The sequence below is a fragment of the Pangasianodon hypophthalmus genome, chromosome 7 (assembly GCF_027358585.1).
Source record: "Pangasianodon hypophthalmus isolate fPanHyp1 chromosome 7, fPanHyp1.pri, whole genome shotgun sequence".
Taxonomy (NCBI): domain Eukaryota; kingdom Metazoa; phylum Chordata; class Actinopteri; order Siluriformes; family Pangasiidae; genus Pangasianodon; species Pangasianodon hypophthalmus.
Window position 1 is genome coordinate 4,987,649 of NC_069716.1, and position 22,079 is coordinate 5,009,727.

Below are 22,079 nucleotides of genomic sequence, written 5' to 3' on the forward strand. Positions count from 1 at the left end.
CTTAGTCACTTTGCACTCCACACAGTAGACATTCTCTACGTCTCAAAGCTATTTTTACTTATATTGACAAGAAAATATGAGCAAAAAATATATGAAATCAGTGGACAGTTTCAGCATTCAATTCAAATGAACACTCTTGAGCTTGAAAAGAGCAACTATGGCACAATCTTGTTGAGAGCTCTTGTATAGCCCAAAGCACTAGATCTAAAGTGTCAAATCAACACGTCTTTTTAGCAACACTTGATTGTACCTTCCTCTGATTAGCCTGTCCCTCTCAAAACACAAAGGGGTTTATGAAAAACATCTTAAACTGATTGTTTGTGACTGGGAATATACAGTGTTTAATATACAAGGTATACTAATTAATCTAGTAACTAATAAACTGGTAACTTGGTGTATGATGGAATACAAGTTGTAGAAAACTGGTAGCTGTGGTGTCATATGGGATAGCTGGCTGGTGGGTGGGAATTTGTAGGTGACCAAATTGGCGAGAAAATGAAGGGGGGGGTGTATTCCCTGGTATCTCATTGGTATGTGGATTGGATACTCCAAATTTCCCCTAGTTGTTAAAGAGTGTACAAATGCATGCGCACTGGTGTCACATCCAGGGAACAGCTTCAGTGCATGTTGGCAAGCATCTGTACTAAAGTGAAGAAACACCGTCTTTCAAAAGATATTCACTCAACTGGCCCTAAATCTCCAATAAGTTTCCCACCAGGACATCTGGTGAGATTGTCATACTCATCTAACCAATCAGTGACCTACATGGTTGCACCATAGTTGATTAGTTCAAATTCTTTTTTCCCCCCTCATAAGATCTTTCTGGACTTCCTTCATGTGTGTTAGAGGAGCGTAATGGCCCTTAAGTACCTTGGCATACCATACAACCCTGGTCCAATCTCTTTCTTTTATTACAAACCAAGAGGGTAACAAACACATTAGTGACAGATCTCTCACTCATACCTTGGTCACAGTTCACACTGAGGTCAGCAAGGAAAGCGATCCAAGTGCCACTGATGCCATCCAAATCCATTTTTCCTCAGAATTTCCAATGACTTGAGTTCATTGTTCTGAAACTAATGTATCCCCAGACACCAGGTTTTCATCATAGACTACCACAGAATTGGTTTACAATCTGCCACAAATATCCTCACGCCAACTGTGAGAGAAGTCTCAAGTGATGTGTGTGTGCATTTTAATTTCAAATGAAGCATGAATCAGCCATCAGGCCCATAAGAATGAAACCAAGAAAAGGGAAGCTTGATCTTTTTTTCCCCCTCTCAGAAGCAGCACAGGCCTCTGAGATTCTAATTAATTCAATAAACTCAACAGGGAAGGATTCAAGACACAAGATCCCTCGATATCCAACTCCCTTTCTGTCTGCAGTGCCACATGACAACTTATTCTCCAGCTGGAAATGTCAACTCAAAAAAAAAAAAAAAAAAAAAGAAAAAAAGTCTGAACTGTGAAGTGCATGGTGAAAGTTATGGACAGCGATAAAATTTGTCTTACAAAATGTCCTCATTATGTGTTCCTTATACTACTGCTTTGATGGATTGCTTATAAAGGGATCATTGAATGGTGCTATGATCTGTTTAGCATCACTAACTTCTGCCCTTGAGAATTGACTGCTGTAGTATGTCAATTTTTTCTCCAGTGTCAATTTATTACTATTAAAGGCACACTTGCTTTTAGAAATACAGACCACACCGTGACGTGCATCACTCTCCATTGCTGTCCGTTATCATTGCCTGACCACATGTGAACAGGAACTATTTTAAATCTAACCATATTTAATTTATGACCCAAGAATGGCACAGCTCAGTGCTGTAGCTTCTCACCACCCTCCCTCACTCCCTCTATGTGTGTGAATTCCCTGACTGGTTCCTCAGGGTGCAAGAGTACATGTCAATCCACACACTAACTACATCCCACATGCTTTCACACTGTTCTTAGGCCATGTTTAAGAGCATCGGAAACCATCTGGAAATGGATGATTTGTGAGCTAAAGCCTTCACCCTTTTCTAACGTCTGGCCTCCAAACAAGTCTCACTGGGGATCGAACAGAAATATAATAATGCAAATATAAATATCTGCAGTTACATTTATATTTATTCATTTGGCAGATGCTATTATCTAAAATGAGGATCTGATCTAAGCATCTAGTGCATAACTGTATCTAACATCTTTCATGTTGTCTCAGCAGCTTTTGGTTCAGCTACCAGTTCTAAAGGTTAATGATGAAACTTTTTTTTTTTTTTAAAAATGGGTCTGGTTTTGGAAATGCATTTCATTTTTTAAAATCATTTAGGAATTATATATTTTTAGACATCTTAAAAAAAGAGGTACAATTTCCATTTTTCCATTCAAAATCTCAGAGGAATGCAATATTTTACCCTCACCCTACATACAAAGAATTTTTCAAGGGCTCTTTGGACAGTAAAGGGTGCTTAGCTTCCTATTAGGAACCCTCTCTTATAAGAAAACACTGTAGAGTTCAAGAAAAAAAAAAAAAAAAGAAAAACCTTAAGCATTCTAGATTTAACCAATTTTTTTTCCCCTAAGAGTGGAGTCTTAGAATACATTTGCATTTGGAAATCTATTGCATCAGTCTTCCTTTTTTTCTATTAGTTCCTTTCAAACCAAGATGTCTTCTCCACTGGGATCTGCAAACCTACTATGTCCTCTTTCACTTGTAATCTCATTTGCTCTCTCCTCCTCCGACATTGTTTCCTTGTTCACTTTTCCTTGTGTCCCTTTATCTGAGCTCTCTTGCATCCGCAGTAAAGAACTCATTACCTGCTAGCTGACTCAGATGAAGGTTCTTATTAATAGGGGAGACGGCAGTAACATTTAAAGAGCCAATGGGATTGTTAGCTTGATTCTAATAGAACAGATCTCCCAAGGGTGATTAACTTGACAATTTCAGTCAACACTGTCAATGTGTTGGTTTCACCCTTTGTGTGCTTATAGGGTCATATCCAGAGTTGCCAATTTGATTCCAAAAGTTATATATTGAATTCAATATTTATGCTGAGAAAGTTTCTCGTATTCAGAGATGGGTTATGCACGTCGATTTTCTGGACACCTCATTCAGATTATGCAAATCATGAAGTGCGTGCTTTACTCGTTGTGAGATTTTTGTTGAATAGAAGATGTGTCTGAGATGGGGTTTTTCAGTAGCATCTAGACCATTGCCTTTTTTAAAAAAAAAAAAAAAAAGAAAGAAAATCAAATCACATAAGCCTGAAAAACTATCAAGGGATAGAAAATGCAGACTGAAGACAGCGGTTTTTATGCATTTTACATTTAATATGATTTAACATAAGCATGAGAATTTAAAAATGAAAAATATATTAAAAAAAAGAGACTGATATAAAAAGAAAAACAGTCACAGCTTGTCTTTCCCAAAGAGTAGTATGGAAAATTAGACATAGCCTTTAGCACAAACAGTAGCACAAACTTTAGCAGTCACACTTGCTTTATGATTTGCAAAACATTCCCTTTCACCAATCCGCTCCAGCATACAATGTCAATTTGAACGCTGTTTTATTTGTAGCCAAGTTGGTGTGTTTTTCATAGAAACCTTGAGAGTGTCAGGAAATGAGACAGTGTATGCTTCAGCTTTGAATGTAGTCTCAAAGTTTGAATGTGAATCTGCCGAGACTTTCAGTATATACGGATTTTAGACAAGGCAAACTGCAGAAGTGAAATGTTTAAACAAGCTCAATCACAAAAGCCACAATGTGCCAGAAAGTAAAGAGCAGTGTATGAGCGAGAGACCACGAGAATGCTCTCCAGGCATACTTTGTGATTCTCACACTCTCTGGAGTATGCAGGTATGGAGTCGAAGACTGTCAGGGGTTTGTTTACAGAAGACTGTTGGTTCTTATTATATCGGAGGTGTGTGAGCTGCTGCTTCCTGTGCGCGCTGACATGATGACAAGTGACTTGGAGCTCTAGAGGAGAGAACATATCCCCATGATCAAATAAACACATAAGCCCACTGGAAGGAAGAGGTGGTTGTGTGGGTGGGAGCTGATGAGTATTTGGACTGGTGTTGTGACAGTGGGAGGGAATGACAAGGTGTACTGTTTTTTTTTCTTGTTCAGACACTGAAGAGGAACATTGAGTTATACTAGTATGCTATTATACAATATGGGCAAATATACTCGTTCAGTCATCTTCAGGAAGTGTCACATGTTGGTCAGGGTCATGATGGATCTGGAGCTTATCCTGGGAGCACTTGGGCAAAGTTGGGAGAATTCACCCGGGATTGGGAGAACACCATGTACTCACCCACTCACACCTACAGGAAATTTAGATTAGCCAGTCCTCCATCCTGCCTGTTTTTGAACAGTGGGAGGAAACTGGAGAACCCAGAGGAAACCGACAGGTCTATAGGGAGAACATTTGAAACTTCATACTGTTAGTAACTCGAAATCAGGATCAAACCAGGTATCCTGGAACTGTGAGTCATAATAATGTCATTCATTCATCCATCTTCAGTAACCACTTACTGGTCAGGAACATGGTGGATCCGGACTCTATCCCAGGAGAACTGGTTTGCATGACTCAGTTTGTTTGAAAAGTTACACTGTTTAAGATCAGGGGCTGGAGTCGAGTTTTTTTTTTCTTTTTCCCCTTTTACAATCTGCGCAATTCAAGAATCTAACTACCCTCACTTGTTTAAACTTGGAAGAATTTTTCATTTATTAACTAGTCCACAGGGCAAATAAAAGCTCCAGTGTGCTGCACAGTACCAAGAAGTGGTCTCACACACACACACACACACACACACACACACACACACACACACACACACACACACACACACACACACACACACACACACACACACACACACACACACACACACACACACACCTGGCTAGAGAGAGGAAAACCAGAAGGGGTGAAATAAATCAATGTGCTGGACTAAGACATAACATATACTGGCGCAGACAAACAATCCTACACTAACAAATAACACTTAAACAAAACCCAAACACTGAACATCAAGTAACAGACAGCTACGGAGGTTCACGGATATAGTATAAAATAAGATTTGCTTTACTATAGTGCAGCAATGCAACAATATATACTAACGAAAATGAACAGGAATAGACTAGACTAACAATGTGCCACATTAAAGACTTTGTGTTTGGGCACTTGACAAAAAGTCAGCAAGTCTTACGCAAACGCTGCAGCTATCACACTGCATGTAAAAGATACTAATCAGTCTGGCTAGCTGCCATGGTTTTACTTCCTCTCTATATAATTAAGCAAGAGATGACTGTATGGTAATTTGCTAGTAGGAGAGTTATATGACGGCTTTGCGCTGCATTTCATTTTGCTCTGTTTTATCAGTGTTTCTAAATAGCTGTGTGTTCCCGATTCAGAAAAGATTATTTGTCATCCATGTATGCTATTTACTACGCCTAGGGAAGACTGTTCTACCATATCAGACTGTGCATTCAGCTGATGTGTGTAGTGCAGCTGGTGGTGGGATTCAGAACGAGAAGATGCTCTGAGCATCAACAGTAAACAAAGTAGCACTTCTTACCATTAAATGAGGTATATTGTATATACAGGTATTAGCTTTAGATCAATTAACGTAGCCATATTAACCTATTAAATCTATAACATTGACTACATAGTTCATTGTTCTGAGGAGGAAAATATATATTACTCATTACAATTATTTGGAAATGCTGTTTTTTTTTTTGTTTTTTTTTTTTAAAAAGTCAAACACGGAGTCAGGTTCCCCCACCCCACTTTGTATCTTAAATAAAGTCGAAAATGACAGAATTCCAAGCTCCAACTTTCTTTCCCAAATATGATATATAAATGGAAAGGTCAGCATATTTTCTGGAGAAAAAATAATTAAATAAATAAATTTATTAGGTAAGACTGTAGAGGTTTGCTGCTGATGAATGACAGATGGGAATTACCATTCAGAAAGCTTACCTTTGTTTCTCTGTGTATCTGATTCAGCAGCACTCTTATTCAGATTGATGAAGCCATAGTGTGGTCCCACTTCACTCATAAATTGAGCTCACACAAACAGTCTGGAGCTTAATTCAAACTTCAGGCAACTTCAAAAACATTTGGTATGTGGGTTTGCTCTTCGGAATGAATCACAGCTCGAGTGGATATGGAGGTTGCTCTGAAAAATCGATGTCAATTTCAGCATTGCAGTAAAAACCCAGACTAATATAAGATATAATAACAATAGAATAGGGACATTAATCTTATTTTCTGGTGTATTTTTTTTTTTATCAACGTATCTCACAGACTCTCACAGTTTATGGGTCTAAATTACTCCACTTTTCCAGTCTATTGTACCATCTGAAAAACTGAAATTGGAGAACAAATATAGAGGGAAGATGGATATGAGAGGGAGGAGAAGGGCCATTTAAGATCAGGAAGGATTGCAGTGTGCTTTCTTCTTTTCTTTTAACTCTGTTACGGGTTTATTCGGTCATGTTCGGGTGTTTGAGCACAGCTAGTACAGCATATAAAGGCTAACGATGGTGTCATTTTTGCAAAGAAATGGAGACTGCTTCCATTCTGTTTTATCAGTCATAGCAAAAAAGTAATTTGTGAACAATTGGTTAACAGTGCCAGTGTTTAGAAAGTACTCAATCCAGTAATAAATTTAAGTAATTTGGTATGAAATACTATTACAATATAATTACGTGGTATTATGTAAGGAACAAAAAACACTTCATGGTGTGCTGTTATGGGAAAATAAGCAATGATCTAGCTGAGAAGTGGAGTTACTTTTATCAAACTTAAGCTGATTATTTTCCAAAAATAATAAGTCCTGAAGTGTTTTATTGCTCGTATACCACAGCAATTTGCCACTTTTTATATTAATTAAAATACACACATACTTATAATCTAAAAAAAAATATTAGATTATTAGAACATCCACAAAACAAGTTACTTCCTGTTATCACTTATGTTATAGCAGCTATAAACAGTCATTGCTTCACCAGCTTCTCTTTTCTTTCTCCTAAAAGGTAATTAAAAAAAAAAAAAAGCAGTATGACATACACTAAAGAGTACCGACTCTTCCTAAGCACTGACACTGGAGACTCCTTCCATTAATGTTAAACATCTTACTGAAAACTTCACCATATTAAGGATCATAAGTTTTTCTTTGTTAAATAACAGCACATTTTTTAATCCATTTTTTTTTTTATTAGTCTTGTATTCATGGCACTTCATCTACACAAGTTCCTGTGTTGTTACTATAGAAACGATAATGTATAAGAACAAGCGTGTTAATATAACTCTGCGATTTTCCTCACAGCTGACATACTGCCAGAGCTGCTGTTATTGAAAATTAATCAGCACCTTCTGACAATCAGAAACTGGATTTCAGCAGCATCGTGGCATAAATAACAATTAATCCAGTTCATCAACAATATTTTCCCTAGACATCAGAAGTAGAAATTGGAAGAAAACATTTTAATTGCTTATTTTCATAAGTGCTCATGTTCATGTAATCATTTGTTAAAGTTCTCTGGTTTCTTCTAAACACTTACTTGGCTAATTAGTTAAAACAGCATTGTCTCCTTAAAACTTTGTGGCAGATTTTTCTCATTATTGTGACAAAGCTCCATTCAGACAGCAGACATGAAAGAGGAAGTGTTTCACACTGGCTCTCACACACCCTGCTTATTATGTCATGTTTTATCACTTTTTTTGGATTGATAAGGAAGATCATGGTCTTGAAGATGATGAGTGGTCTGTTGACAATGTCTGTTAAACTGGGATATTTTGTCTTGGACAAAAAATTAAACCATGTCAGACATTAAGGATGTGAGGACCCATGAGCATTTTATCATGACCTAGTCGAGAGGAAAGTCTACCAAATTCAATGAGACACTTTTGGAGAAGAGGATGAAGAGCACTAATAGGGGTATAGGGATTCCTGCATCAGGGTCCTAACCAAGTTGTGGTTGCACTGCAATATCTCTGGCATTCTACTTACAAACACTTGACAGCTGTTTTCTGCTCTTAAGGCACAGGAGTGAACTGCTGGGGAAAGGCAAGAGTCCAGGCAATATGCGTGTTTTTAAATGATGAATGGAGCCAGTAATAAATTGAGGCTGGTGTTATGTAGTCTCCACTCTGAAATACAGTGTTTGAGTCTGAAATAAGTGTGGCAGCCTGGGAAAACCCTTCACATTATAAAGCTTTTGGACATTTTTCATTATATACAGTTACAAAAAGCTAGAAGGGTTTCCCAGACCACCACATGTGTATTAGGGATGTAAGAAATGTATTATTCAGCTTGAGCAGATAACACACTCTAAACAGATACAAATACAGATATGAATAGGAGGCACACTATGGTTTGATATATATATATATATATATATAGATGAGTGGTCAGATATAAAGGATGAGTGGTCAGATATAAAGCTCGTGGAACAAATAAACATGTTTATTAATGTGAACGTGGGATGAGTTCCTTCATTTATCTTTAGTAACTGACTGGTCAGGGTTGTGGAGGTTTAAATTCAGAGCCAGAATTTAACCAGCATGCTGACGTTGAAATGGCAGCACTATATGAAACTAAGATGATGTTTGGACACATTTGCACAACAGTTCACTTTGGAGCTGTGTTTTGTCAATCATACTAACAGACAGAAACAACTTTGGCATGAAGACTTTAAACAGGAGCGCAACACCCTCTGCAGGGAATCCTCTCATTACAACTAGCAAGAATGTGGACTGCTTTGAAAGTTTACCCCGTAACTGATAGCCTGTGGTCCAGCCACTTCCGCACGAGGGAGCGCACTCTTTCAGTTCAGCTTACAATAAAAAGAGGAGGAGAGATGCGTGTAATACTCCAGTTAAATTAATCTTCCTCCTTTTTGAAATTTTTGTTGTTTGTATCTCTCTCTCTCTCTGTATTTCACACATCCTGAGCAGCTGAATAATATAGGGATGCATCAGAAATGTGATTTAGGATCATTTGGTTCTCTTTCTGATTTATTTATTTATTTATTTTATCTGCTACTCTACAGCATATCCTAAAAATCAGTAACCAGTGAGAATAAAACTACCTATTTTTCATTTTGTATTCATTATTTACACCGTATGCTCTACATGATCACCTTACACACATTTTTGTGGATTTTTGCTCAACATATTTGCATCAACATACTATTTACTCGACATATTCCCATTGATTCCTGACTTTTCAGACCTGTACACACCTCTCCTTACTCTACATAGAATATGCAAGGAATGAATGATGGAGAGTGCTGTTACAGGAAAATTAGCCACACTAGGGTGGTTTGTTGCGGCCCGATGAGAAGCGGAGTTACTGTTATCACCCTTAAGTGGTTTATTTTCCTATAACACCATGTCACAAAAACTTAGGTTATCAACAGTTGTTCCTTCATCAGCCTCTCTTTTCCTTTTTCTTGAAGTTAATAAAACAAAATGCAGCTTGTCCTGTTACCAGGAAACAGCAAAACAAACTTCTCTGTCCTGAATAATTCCTGCAGCAGAAGTTATTGTTACAAAGTGCTGACACTGGAGACTCCTTCCATAAATGTGAAATAAACCTCTCCTTATAAGGAACTTCACCATATCCATGATTATACTGTATGATTTTATTTGTTAAACACCACCACATCCTTTTATCATTAGCCTTCGATGATTTGGAGGGTCCACCATAAGTCTCAATGCAAGATGTTACTATAGAAACAATAACATATTTCAATGAGTAGATTAACTGATTTTTTTTCCTTTGATGATGCTGGGGTTGTTGTAATTCTCCTGCCAGCCCCTAGAAGGAGTCAGGGAAGTTAACTGTCAGGGATTAAATCTATACGAGGGAGTGAATAACAATGAAACCCTGTACTTGTAGCAGGAGCCACGAGTTCATCTCATCTGTGCCAAACTGCTGTTTTTGCACTACTTTGAGGAACATGATTGTTCTTACAACTCATTGTAAGTGCTGCTGTGTTTCCTTTATATATTTTGAATGTCTAGTTTAAAGCAATTGGGACAGATGGACAGATGGCACTGGGACAGTTGGATACCAAAGTTCTGCTTTGCAATTAAATCTGTCTGGCAGGAAACTACAGACCACACACCTGCTGAGACTGCATTGGGAGGTAAGCTCAAAAGTCCCTTAGTGTTGCATTAGGAGCACCTAGATGATATTCCATCTCATTTGCTTGCATGTAGGGGAGATCTACAAGGCACTGCATCGTGGTTCCTTGCACATAGGGGAACTCTATCGGGCACTGCATCATGTATTCTCCATGGGAAGGGCGACCTAGAGGGCACAAACTAGGCAAGCTCACAAACTGAGCAGCTGTGGGATAAACATCTGTGATAGTTTTACTAAAATATGTAGAATAGAGTTGAAAAAGTTTCCAACTGTGTGCGAGTTAGGGAGCCTTTTCAGGGTAGAGGTGAAGTAAGTAAGAGAAGCACAGAGGAAAAAGGAAACAAATCTCTATCCAGGAAGTAAGACTCCAGTTAAGATGTAATGCTGACCTCTGTGACCTCTGGTGTCTGTTTTGACTGGCGTGATTGATGGCAACATCTGTAAAGGTCACAATGAAAAGATGTATGAGGCCAATGTGATTTTCAATTTTCTAGCCAAAATGGGCCATTGACTTTCCCCCTAAGCAGAGAACTGCATCCAACTGGCACAATTGGAGAAAAAAAAATAAATAAATAAAAAAAATTTACAAAACATCCCAGAAAAGAAAGTGTATTTGTCATTGTATAATGTTAAATTCATAAAGTAGTGAACAAAATAGTGGCCTCTAATCTGAGAGAGAGAGAGAAAAAAAAAGAAAAAAAAAAAAAACTACATCAAGACGCAGCTCAATTACTATTGAAATTGATCCATGATCTATTGATGCAGCTAATTGCATCATCTGTCTTTTTGCCTTTTTGTTCCTTAAGTAATTCTGGTATTTAGATTAAAACTGTTTTGCTAAAATGCAGGCTGAAAAATAATCATAATAATGGACTTCATTAGCAGAAATGTTACCCTGTCATCTGTTTTGTATGTTGTTGCTATTGGCTATCAGCTAATTTGTACCGAGTTATGATTATTTCTAATCTCTCAAATGTTAGCTAGCATAAAGCCATTGTTAGGTAGCTTTTAGCTAATATTTTGGCATGTTTCTTAGCTCCTTAGTGATAAAGACAATAATTTATCATCAGCAGGGGCAGACAGGCTGCCTAGGGCAGGATTTCCTTTAGTGGAAAACTTTTTGCTACCAAGGGTACCTTTGGGAGGAGAGAGGGAGGGGAAAAAAAAAAAAAAAAAAAAGGGATGCCTGGAGGTCATTAACCTCTGAATGTGCCTATAGATGCACCCTAGAGGACAAGTTATCATATATAGGAGTACCCATAGTAAATGGCATCTCATCTTGCACGTAGGGGAACCCTATAGGGCACTACATCACACACCCTCCACTGGAAAGGCACTCTAGAGGGCACTTCATCATGCTTTCTCTCATGGAGATGCACCCTATCGGGCGCTTAATCACATTTTCTTGCATGTAAGGGACCTTATAGGGCACTGCATCATGAATTCTCCACTGGAAAGGGACCCTAGATGGCACTTCACTTTTTTGTTGCACATAAATTGCCCTCTGAGGTGCTGCCATCACCTTTTTTTTTAGGGCACTTTATCATGGTTTCTTGCACATAGGGGAACCCTATAGGAACTGCATCATGTATTCTCTACTGGATGAACAACCTAGAGTGCACTTCATCTCATTTTCTTGCATATGTGGCATCTTGTTTTCTCCACTGTAAAGGCACCCTGGTGGGCACTTGAAATGAATTATTTTTTTTTTTTTTAAACCATGGGGATACTGGGGTGCAATCATATTCCTTGCACCCACCAGGGCCCATCAAGAACTAAAAATCAGTGTGATTTAAAATTTAGGTAGATGCCATTTCTTTTGTGATTCTTTCTTGTACTTTTATTTTCACACTTTAAATTGAAGCAGGTATACTTGTTCCACTTTAAGTAAAGAACTTTTACCAGATGATTGTTTTGGATGTTTAGATGAGTAATTGCACCATTAGTTAAGTTGAGGAATTTCTGTACTTTTACCACCTCTGATGTAGCAGTACAAAACATTCAGTTGTAAGGTATTTGTTCTGACAATAAAACTCCTAAGAATCGAAACATAACTTCTAATTGTTGTTCCTTTTTTCAGCTGCTCCTGTTAGGGGTCACCACAGTGGATCATTGGTCTGCATATTTGATCTGGCACAGTGTTTACGCTGGCTGCCCTTCCTGCCGAAACCCTTCCCCAATTTTATCCGGGCATGGGACCGGCGCAAAGACTATTGGATGGGGTTGGTTCCCTGGCCAGGAATCGAACCAGGGCTGCAGCAGTTAACATAAATTCTAATTACTTGGCTCAAAAGTTAACTTAAAAATCTTTGGCTCTAATGCTTGACTCCTCAATATAGTTATTCTCCTCAATATAGTAAGTGCTATGTGCTTACTCAATATTGTCACATCCCAATAGAAAAGAAAAAAAAAAATACAAGGAATGAAACTCTAAGGAGTGGACCCTAAGCCAACAACAGATCTACTGTATTTCTGCAGAGACCTTGTTTTGGAAGACAAACTCCCATGGTAGCAAAGTGCGAGAGAGTTAATGAGAGAGGTTTTCTTTGATGTGGCCTGAACAACAGCAGGGCACTGGGAGGGATTTGGGACAGGATCTAATTTGTAATCAGTGCACAGTCATTAAAGAAAGCAGAAGAGCACCGAGTTCCCTCGATCCTTCTCATCTTCCAGGTAGCACACCTTTATAATGACCTCATTAGGAGTGGTGTTTCAGCAGGGTGGAGAGTCTGCATGGGAATTCACAACACTTCTGCTGGTTCTCTGGCGGCATCCTGGCATTCTTCCTCTAATTAGATACATGGAGTCATGACATGGAATAGGAACTTCTTGATGATTTTATATATATAAAAAGAGAGAGAGATGGGCAGTATGAAGTTCAGAGCTCATTCATGATGATCTCATGCAAGTCCATTCCAGTTCTGTGTTGTAATACTACAAATGGGGTCAATACTTATGCAAGACACTGCAAGTCTGTAGAATAAACATTTATAAGAATAATAAAGAAATGTACCTTGTAATGCTTGTTTTGCAAATATTTCATGTACAGCAACACAGAAGCAACACTTTGCTTCTATCAATTCACTTTCCAATCCTGTTCAAATCTTTTAAATTGCTTTCAGCAACATTCAAACTGAAAGACATTACATTAAAATGTGCAGAGAGCTGACTCATGCATGACAGAGCGAGACCGAGATAAAGCACAGGCTCCAAAGAATCGGCAGTCAAATAAAAGAGATGGAAGTAATGTGGAGGGAAGTCATTGAGATAGCATTCTGAATGCATAGGCAACCAAAACCACAATCCAAACTCGAACTTAGATTAGAGAGCATTGTGCTGTGGAAAGATCTGCCTTAGTACCCTTGTGGGGAATGTAAAATAAACTTCTCCTGACAGAAAACTTCACCGTATCAACAGTTACCCATTTTTTAAAAAAAATCTGGTTATGTGGGGCATGCACCATATAAGTGCCTGTGCATGTTGTTACTATAGAAACAACGTATTTGTTTAAGCTCATTAATAAGCCTGTGCGTCCAAATATAATCCAGCATACAAAGACGTTCTGATATATACAGTGTCAAGATTTGCTGTGTTGTGCATTCTGAGATGCTTTTCTGATCACCATGGTTGTAAAGAGTGCTTATTGGAGTCTCCATAGACTTCCTGTCAGTTCAAACCAACCTGGCCATTCTTTTCTGACCTCACTCATCAACTTCTCACAGAGTTGCCACTCACTGGATATTTTTTTGTTTGTTTTTTTTGCATCATTCTACATAAACCCTAGAGATAGTTGTGCATGAAAATTCCAAAACTACTTCTGTGATTATTTTAAATATTTTTGGAAATATTCTGGCACCAACAACCATGCCATGGTCAGATCACATTTTCCCCCATTCCAATGTTTGAAGTGAACTGAAGCGCTTGACCTGTATCAGCATGATTTTAGGCATTGCACTGTTGCTTCATGACTAGCTGATTGGATAATTGCATGAATGAACAGGTGTTCCTAATAAAGTGGTGTGTATATTTAACAGACAGTAAACAATTTATTACTGTACATAATTTCTTAATGGTATCATATTTTAGAGGTACTTTAAACAATTTATATCAGGTAAAAAAAAAAAAAAAAAAAAAAAAAAAAAGAAGCTCAGAAAGGAAATTAATTATATTGACTCAAGGGTAGCAGACAGGCAATAGCACTGTACGTGAAAAGCTGATAATGTATACAAGCAAGCTTCTGAGCTGATGAATATTCATAAGACGACTGAATAACAGGTGTTACTAAATGCCTCTACACACTTCCTAATTACAAACCCGGTATGTAACCAGTGATGTATTATTTCAGAGCACAGAACCTTCTCCACCCCTCCTGCCATTCAATTACCTCCATCTTTGCTTTCAGAGACTGTATCGATTTGTCAGAATCGGTCAAATATTACTCGGACACTTGTGCAATCTCGGTGATTGGGGTTTGAGCGGTAAGTGGCGGTTGAGTGAGGGCAGGACCGCAATAGCGACTGCAGCGACACCTCACTGACCCCAGAATGTGATCAGGAGCAGAATTGGACTGATTGCTCTTGATTCTTTCCTCTGGGATTATGGAAGATTTAGGCCACCCATTGTTTTGCATTTATTGGTGTTCACATAGTCCTGAGAGCTCAGACAGGGCATCTTGTCTCACTATATAGGTATACATAAGGCTGACTTGTTTTATGGATGCGTTAGAGGAAGTTTTAATAGATTTTACTAAGCTGTTGCATCTACATAAACAAAGAAATTGACATTAATTGCAATGGACCACGTTTGTATTAATAAATATCCACCACGTTTGTCAGAGCTCCATATAGAATGGATATGGAAACATGCCTCATAATCTAAACAAGATATTAGGCAGTCAAAACCTGCCAAAAAACTGTAGCATTTAAGTTTAAAGCCAAGCACAAACTACATGACTTTCAAAATTTTAGAATCATTGAACTGCTGACACTACTTGAGTTTAATCAGTTGTCACTATTTTGTATGGAAACAAGTAAAAATAGAAGTGAGAGGAAGGATTGGTTGGGAAGGATTGTCTGTTCTGCAAAGAGAACTGGAGGGATAGTGCAAGAATCAGTTTTTTTTAAACCATGTGCCAACATTAATCATGTTTTTATTTTTACTGATCCTAACCTCCATTTGGATAAGACATGCCAAATATAGCAACTTATTCTAGAAGCATTATTATGCTGACATTTTGCCCTAACTGTCCCACACGAATAGATAGATGATAAACTGGACTAAGGCATCTGCTGCACCTGACAGCAGATAAATTTGATTTCCTTTTAGACTCTTAACACTCTGGCTGTTTCTCAGTGCTGGTCTTGCTACTTGCGGTTCAACTCTGACAATATCAATCATGCTTGAAAATATAGCATCTATGACAGCTTGCTGGGGGATGTTAAGTTCTAGAATTCAAAATTAACTCTGAAATCATTGAGCAGTAGGATTTAGGCAAGACACTAGTGACGTGTGTTAGATTTCTGCATAAAGTGTATAACATTTCTTGTCTTATACTGTAATACTAAATATTTCAAAACTCAACAACAATGTGTTAATTTTACTCTTTTGTTCACTCATGATTACTACATTATCTTAAACTTCATAACTTAAAAACTATTTTTTTTTTCTGATTAGATGACCTGCAACTGTACATCCACATTCCTATACCTAATTACAAGTGTATTACATAGGAATTTTGCAAAATGTTGATTGTTAAAATTGTTAGATTTTAGAAAAATGCAATTTAAAAAAAAAAAAAGAAAAGAGAGAAACAGATTGACTTCCCGAAAGTTTGCTGAACACTAGTGAAAAAATTGTTTAGTTAAAGGAGTTGTGATGTACATTACAAGATAGTATGCATATAAAGCTGATATTGCAATAAAAAAAAAAAAAAAAAAAAAGAATAGTTATTCTTTTCTTCCTGCCTGTAGTCTGCTTGGGTTAGTACGACTTTCAGAGAAAGCCTAATGGGCCACTGAAGTGGAAGCTTTGGACCTGACTAGACATAAACATGTGACAGATGTGGGAATACACAGCTTTACTGATTACTGAACCAAGAAAAGATAGCAAGCAGAAGAGCACAATCACAACAGCTGCCTCCAACAGTGAGCACACGTTACCCAAAACTGATGCTTTTAGAAAGCACCTGATGAACATGGGCCAGTTGGTTGATAGAGCATATATATATATATATATATATATATATATATATATATATATATATAAAAAATATTACACACACACGTATTTGCTGTATAGTGAGTGTGTGTATATAGACAGAACACTAATGAAGTCAACATTAAATAATTAGCAATCACTGGAGGTGGTAAAAGAGATTCCATGACCAAGGTGTCATTTAGCCCTTGTAACTTCTTTTCAACATTTAATCTAACCTTTCAAAAATGTTAACCCATACCAGGTGATAATTTCATTTTATACAAGGTTTCTTTTCTGACAAATGGCTGCATTGTGCTCGCAAATGAGTATCTTAAATGAACAGGGTTGTGTTTTTAGCATAGATTTACCAAATACACAAAATGTTAACTAGCATCCATGCTAATAGCACACAGACCTTAAAGACATTCTAATGATTTAAAATAAAGAGAATGAGAACTTACTTTTCTTCTTCTCATGATCAAGAAATTTGGACGATAACTTCCTGTTGAACATTCCAAATGTCACAGTGGAAGGGCTGGGGCAGATGCAAACAGAGTTTAATGTCCCATTTTAAACAATCCCAAAACAAGAGGCAGGTTCAAGGTCAAAAAAACAGGCAAGGATGCAGGCAAACAGCAGCAAAGCCAGGACACAGAAACCAGGAAACAGATTGATTGATTCATTCATTCATTCATTCATTCATTCATTCATTCATTCATTCATTCATTCATTCACCAGGATCACACTAAACAAGCAACGGCTTGGTAAGTCAGTCAGGTGACACACACTGAGCATTACTGCACACCAAATGAATGTCCGAGGTCTGTTTATATAGGGTGTGAGTGTAATTGGAAACAGGTGTGGTTGATTAGCACTCGGGACATGATGAACGTGACTGTTGTGCTGGGGATTGTAGTTTGTAGCGGCCATGTTTGTATGCCGTGGTGTGTTCTGGGAAGTTGAGTTCAAGGAAGGAGTAGACCTGACAAAATATTTCAGAGGGGTGCACGTGTTCAGGTAACAGGGTTAAGTGGAAATAACTTATACATTTTTCATAAACTAAAGTCGACGACTCAAAAAAGGAGAAGAATGTTTCAAGCATGAGATGTTAAATGGATTCATACGTTTTTTGCAAAAATAATATTTTAGAAGTATTTTAATAATTATATTTTGAGGTAAAGTGTGGTTACAGTGTTTTTTTTGTAGTTCTGTAGAGGTTTAAAAGTTAAAATTTTAATTATCTATCTGAACATGCACATAGGTTGTTTTGAAGGACATTTTACTTACATGTATGTTTAAGCCTTTTATCTTTAATTTATACACATTTTGATGAATGTAATGTTATAAGTAAGTGACATTAAGTGCCATTTCCCTCGTAGGTCAAATAGAGGTCACGTCCCTGTGTTACTAATGCAATGATAATGGTAATAACAGAATCCCATTTCTAATTTATCTTGAAATAAAGCATGGTCGATGGTGCGAGTAATGTCAGAGCAGTAGCACTAAAACTCAAATCTCTGTGTAATTTATGCAGATAAAATAAATGAATTTATTGGGGGAAAAAAGCACATTCCCCACAGTTTTGACGAGTTCATAATCTTAGCCTCGCTGCTACTGATTTCCTGAAAATTGGAAACTCTTACAAACTCGAGTTAATTTCAAGGCAATCAGTTATTTATTAAAAGAAAAGGAGAAGACATTTAGGCACAGTTATTTTACTTTCAGTTTGAAGGTGGATGAGTCAGACGTATTTATTTTTCCCTGTAAAGGGATTACGTTTCCAATTTTCTCTCTTCACTCTGGGAAATCAGACACAAGTGAAGTGTAGAAGTGAATACTCAAACTATACATTTGTTAGGCGATTAATAGATTCTGCACTTGTAGTTTATTTGCACTTGTTATGTTTTTTAAGAGAATCCATTTCTAAAACGGTGTGTGGATTTAATGTACATTAAGTCTTTAATATGAATGAGCTGTTTTCATTAGTCGTGTTAGAAACAAGTGAGTGTGTGTCGTAGTGAAAGAAAAAAGGATTATCATTTTCACTCTGTCTGAGGGATATATGTGTGTGTGTGTGTGTGTGTGTGTGAGAGAGAGAGATTTATTATAAATAAATATTTGTAACTTTTTTTTATTATTTCTGTTTATTTTTTGGATGTGTTCTCAAAGTGCGTATCTAAGCTTTGGCAATACAAAGGTTAATATTTGTCATGCCAATAAAGCAACTTTTGAATTTGAATTTTGAGGGAGAGAAGAGAAAGACAGACAAAGAGAGAGTGAGAGACAAAGAAGAGAGAGACACAAAGATACAGATGGAAAGATAGATAGATAGATACAGAGAGAGAGAGAGAGAGAGAGATAGAGGGAGAGATGAAGGGAGCTGTGACAAAAACAGATATGGAAAGAGAGAGAAGGAGATAGAGTGAAGGGAGAGACGCCCAAAGAGAGAGGGAGAGGGATGGTTGGTAGTCCATCGCAGTGCAGGATGCACACACATTCACACACTCGTTCAAACCTGAGGCAATTTAGAGTCACTGATCCAACTAGTAGCATGTTTTTCGAGATACAGGGACTTTGGAATATAAATATTGGTAATTTCAGTGAAATCATAAACATAGAAATCTTTCTAGCTCTAGTTTTAGCTTTCACTAGAGACATTGATGATTAATTGTGAGGCCATTTGACTGATACTGCAAACAAGTAACAAACAGACCATCAGAGTTTTCTCACATCCCAATGGGAAATATGTGAGGATATTTCATCAAAGTACCACTCACTCCTTCAATCAAACTCTGAAATAAAGACATTCCAATGCATATTTGTGCAGAAATGTGGAAATTTTTAAAGCTTGTGGCCTGCACAAAAGATAAAAATGTACAAAAGATGCTCCTTGGGGTGTGAGCGGAGCCCGAGGCAGGGACTCATCCCCTCATAATGTCCATGCTACTGCGAAAACATAAGGCGCTTGTATCGGTCATCCAACAGCTGCATCGGTCCTGAGAGAGATACGGAATGGGAAAAGCAGAGCAGATTGTTTTGGCTGTCTTCTCACTATACTCTTTCTAATCCCTAGTCCCTTCACATGTTCCTAAATGAGCCAGGAAGATAAGTATCATCTGGACTTGTTATTTATTACCCTGGCAGAGATTTGTTGTGTTTTCTATTTTTGCAAAAGTAACTCTGTCTCTACAGAAGTTGTGCCTGGGGAAAGAGCAGCAGATGTGCTGGTCTTACATGGCTGGAAAAAAACTAACACAAAAGTGAATGTTTTTTTAATTAACTCCATTGTGGCTTTGAGGAAATGAGTGAAGAAATGGAAATCAGACTGGTTACAGTGTATTACATAAGTAATTTTGGGGGTTCACAGCAAAGGGGGTGAATATTTATGCAACACACATTTGGCATTTGGCAGACGCCCTTATCCAGAGCGACTTACAATAGTGCTTTGAAGTCTATCAAAAATACATTCTGATATTGGCTCGGTAGGTCACAAACTAGGAATACCATCAGTCCAAAACTCTGTTGGGAGTTTTTTTTTTGTTTTGTTTTGTTTTTGTTTTTTTTTTGTTTTTTTTTTGTTTTGTTTTTTTTTGTTTTTGTGAAAGTGCTAATTTAAGTATTTTATGAAGAGGTAAATCTTTAGCCGTCGTTTGAAGACTGCCAGTGACTCAGCTGTTCGGACATCTAGGGGAAGTTCATTCCACCACCTCGGTGCCAGAACAGAGTAGAGTCTCGATGCAGGCCTTCCTCGTACCCTGAGAGATGGAGGGACCAGTCGAGCAGTGCTAGAGGATCGGAGGGAGCGTGGTGGCGCTCGAGGTGTGATAAGTGCCTTGAGATAAGTGGGTGCTGGTCCGTTTTTGGCTTTGTAGGCGAGCATCAGTGTTTTAAATCTGATGCGGGCAGCTACAGATTTAAAGCTCCTGCTTTTTTTTTTAAGTAAGGGGGGTGTGCTCTTATAGGAATGTGGCCCACATGAAACAGAGTTACAGATGCCACCCTGAAGCTGATTATTTTCCAATAACAGCACATCCTGAAGTGTTTTATTCCTCTTATACCACAGCAATTGGCTACAATTTCAATGTTTAACCGTTTGTAGTTACGTTTAAGGTTGTGGAATGTCCACAAAACAAGCCGTTTCCTCACATGCCTCTTACTTTTCTCCTCTTGAAGTTAATAAGCAAAAAAAAAAAAAAAAAAAAATGCAGCTTGTCATATGACTGGAAACCGTAAATGCCTCTGTCCTGAAGACCTTCCCATGGAGGAAAACGTACTGACCGTTCCAAAGCACTGACACTGGAGACTCCTTCCATACTTCAAATGTTACTGTTAAAATTGTTAAAATTGTTAAATAGCAAGTGTCACCATATCAACAATTATTATGTTTTTCCTTTGTTAAATTCCATTTTTAATCTGTTTATTATTAGTCTTAGTTCACCATACTTATGCAAGTCACTCTAGATTACTAAGGATTTTTTTTGTCTCAGAAAAAAAGCAGGAACATACAGGACATACAGGAAGCAGTGAGTAGGACTGTCCCAGTCAAAAACACAAGGCTGATCTCACCGCACTGATCTGCACTGATCACTGTACATCTGTGGAGAGGAGGAACACGGGGAGCAAATGAGATTAAAAAGCGTTAACAGATGTTGAGAGGCAGAGGAGAGCAACACAAGATCTCATCCAGCTGTGCCTTTCTCTGAGAAACCTGGCAGGGCACAGCAGTCTCTCTCTCTCTCTCTCTCTCTCTCTCTCTCTCTCGCTCTCTTTCAAACATCTTTACTTCTGGCACAGTGAACGAGTTTAATTTTGGATGCCAGCAACAGCGAAATCTAATTATTAATTTCAGGATGAAATAAAAAAAATAGAAGGCCAAATCATTTTGGCTTTGAATGATACACTTTCATGAACCAACACACACACACACGTGTCTAATTTTGCCTGGAAGCTAAGAATCGGATGTTATAATTATTAATTAATTGTTATTATTAACGCTTTCTATGAAGCCCATATTCAGAAGTCATTATAACTATTCTTAAGATTCTTTGTAATGATTCAATGTAAGTATTTTTATAAACCCTAACAATGCCCTCTGAATAATTATAAACCAACTGTAATATTTATTAACACTTATGTAACATTATAAACATTTAAAATTCCATCACTGAGTGCTTCAAGTAAATAATAAACTATTCAACATTATAGATACGTTGTAAGACACTATTTATTTAGAAATGATGATTTATAACCTGTAATGTAATATAGAAATAATTAATTTCAGATTAATTACAAAAAAACATGTCAAAGTAAAAAAAGAACATCTTAAAAAATGATTGGTGATTTGGTTTTATTCTAAAACATACAAAAAAGACACGGACACACATACAGTATCTAGCTTCCAGTCTCTCACTGCTGTATTTTCGTTATTTCCTGTGAGAAATCAGCTGTTATTGGCCATGCTGAAATCACTGAAGCGCAGATCCGAGGTGAAGGAACAGCAGAGACCTCATTACACAGTAAAAGATACGCCGAGACCAAATCAGTTACACCGCTGTGGCAGGACAAAATCTGTTTTGTTAACTCTGATCCTCAATTATAATCAGTATTATTAGCATTATGCTAATAATTCCTTGACAGGCTGTTTCTGATGTCTCTCAGCGTGAATCTTGGTCTTTAGCATATCAAAGCATTGTGTTTGCTATCAAGAATGTGTCTGATTTGGCATCTGTTAAGTGGC

The 22,079-nt window shown here is 37.6% G+C and overlaps 1 long non-coding RNA gene across 1 annotated transcript; it reads right to left on the reverse strand.

The window, feature by feature from the left end:
• Nucleotides 1-3,308: 3,308 nt before the first annotated feature.
• LOC113542844 (uncharacterized) lies at nucleotides 3,309-17,135 on the reverse strand. The gene is made up of 3 exons (XR_003404357.3): nucleotides 16,804-17,135; nucleotides 5,971-6,169; nucleotides 3,309-3,959 (listed from the first exon to the last, which is right to left on the reverse strand). It is a non-coding gene; the product is annotated as an uncharacterized LOC113542844 (long non-coding RNA).
• Between the last annotated feature and the right edge of the window lie 4,944 nt (nucleotides 17,136-22,079).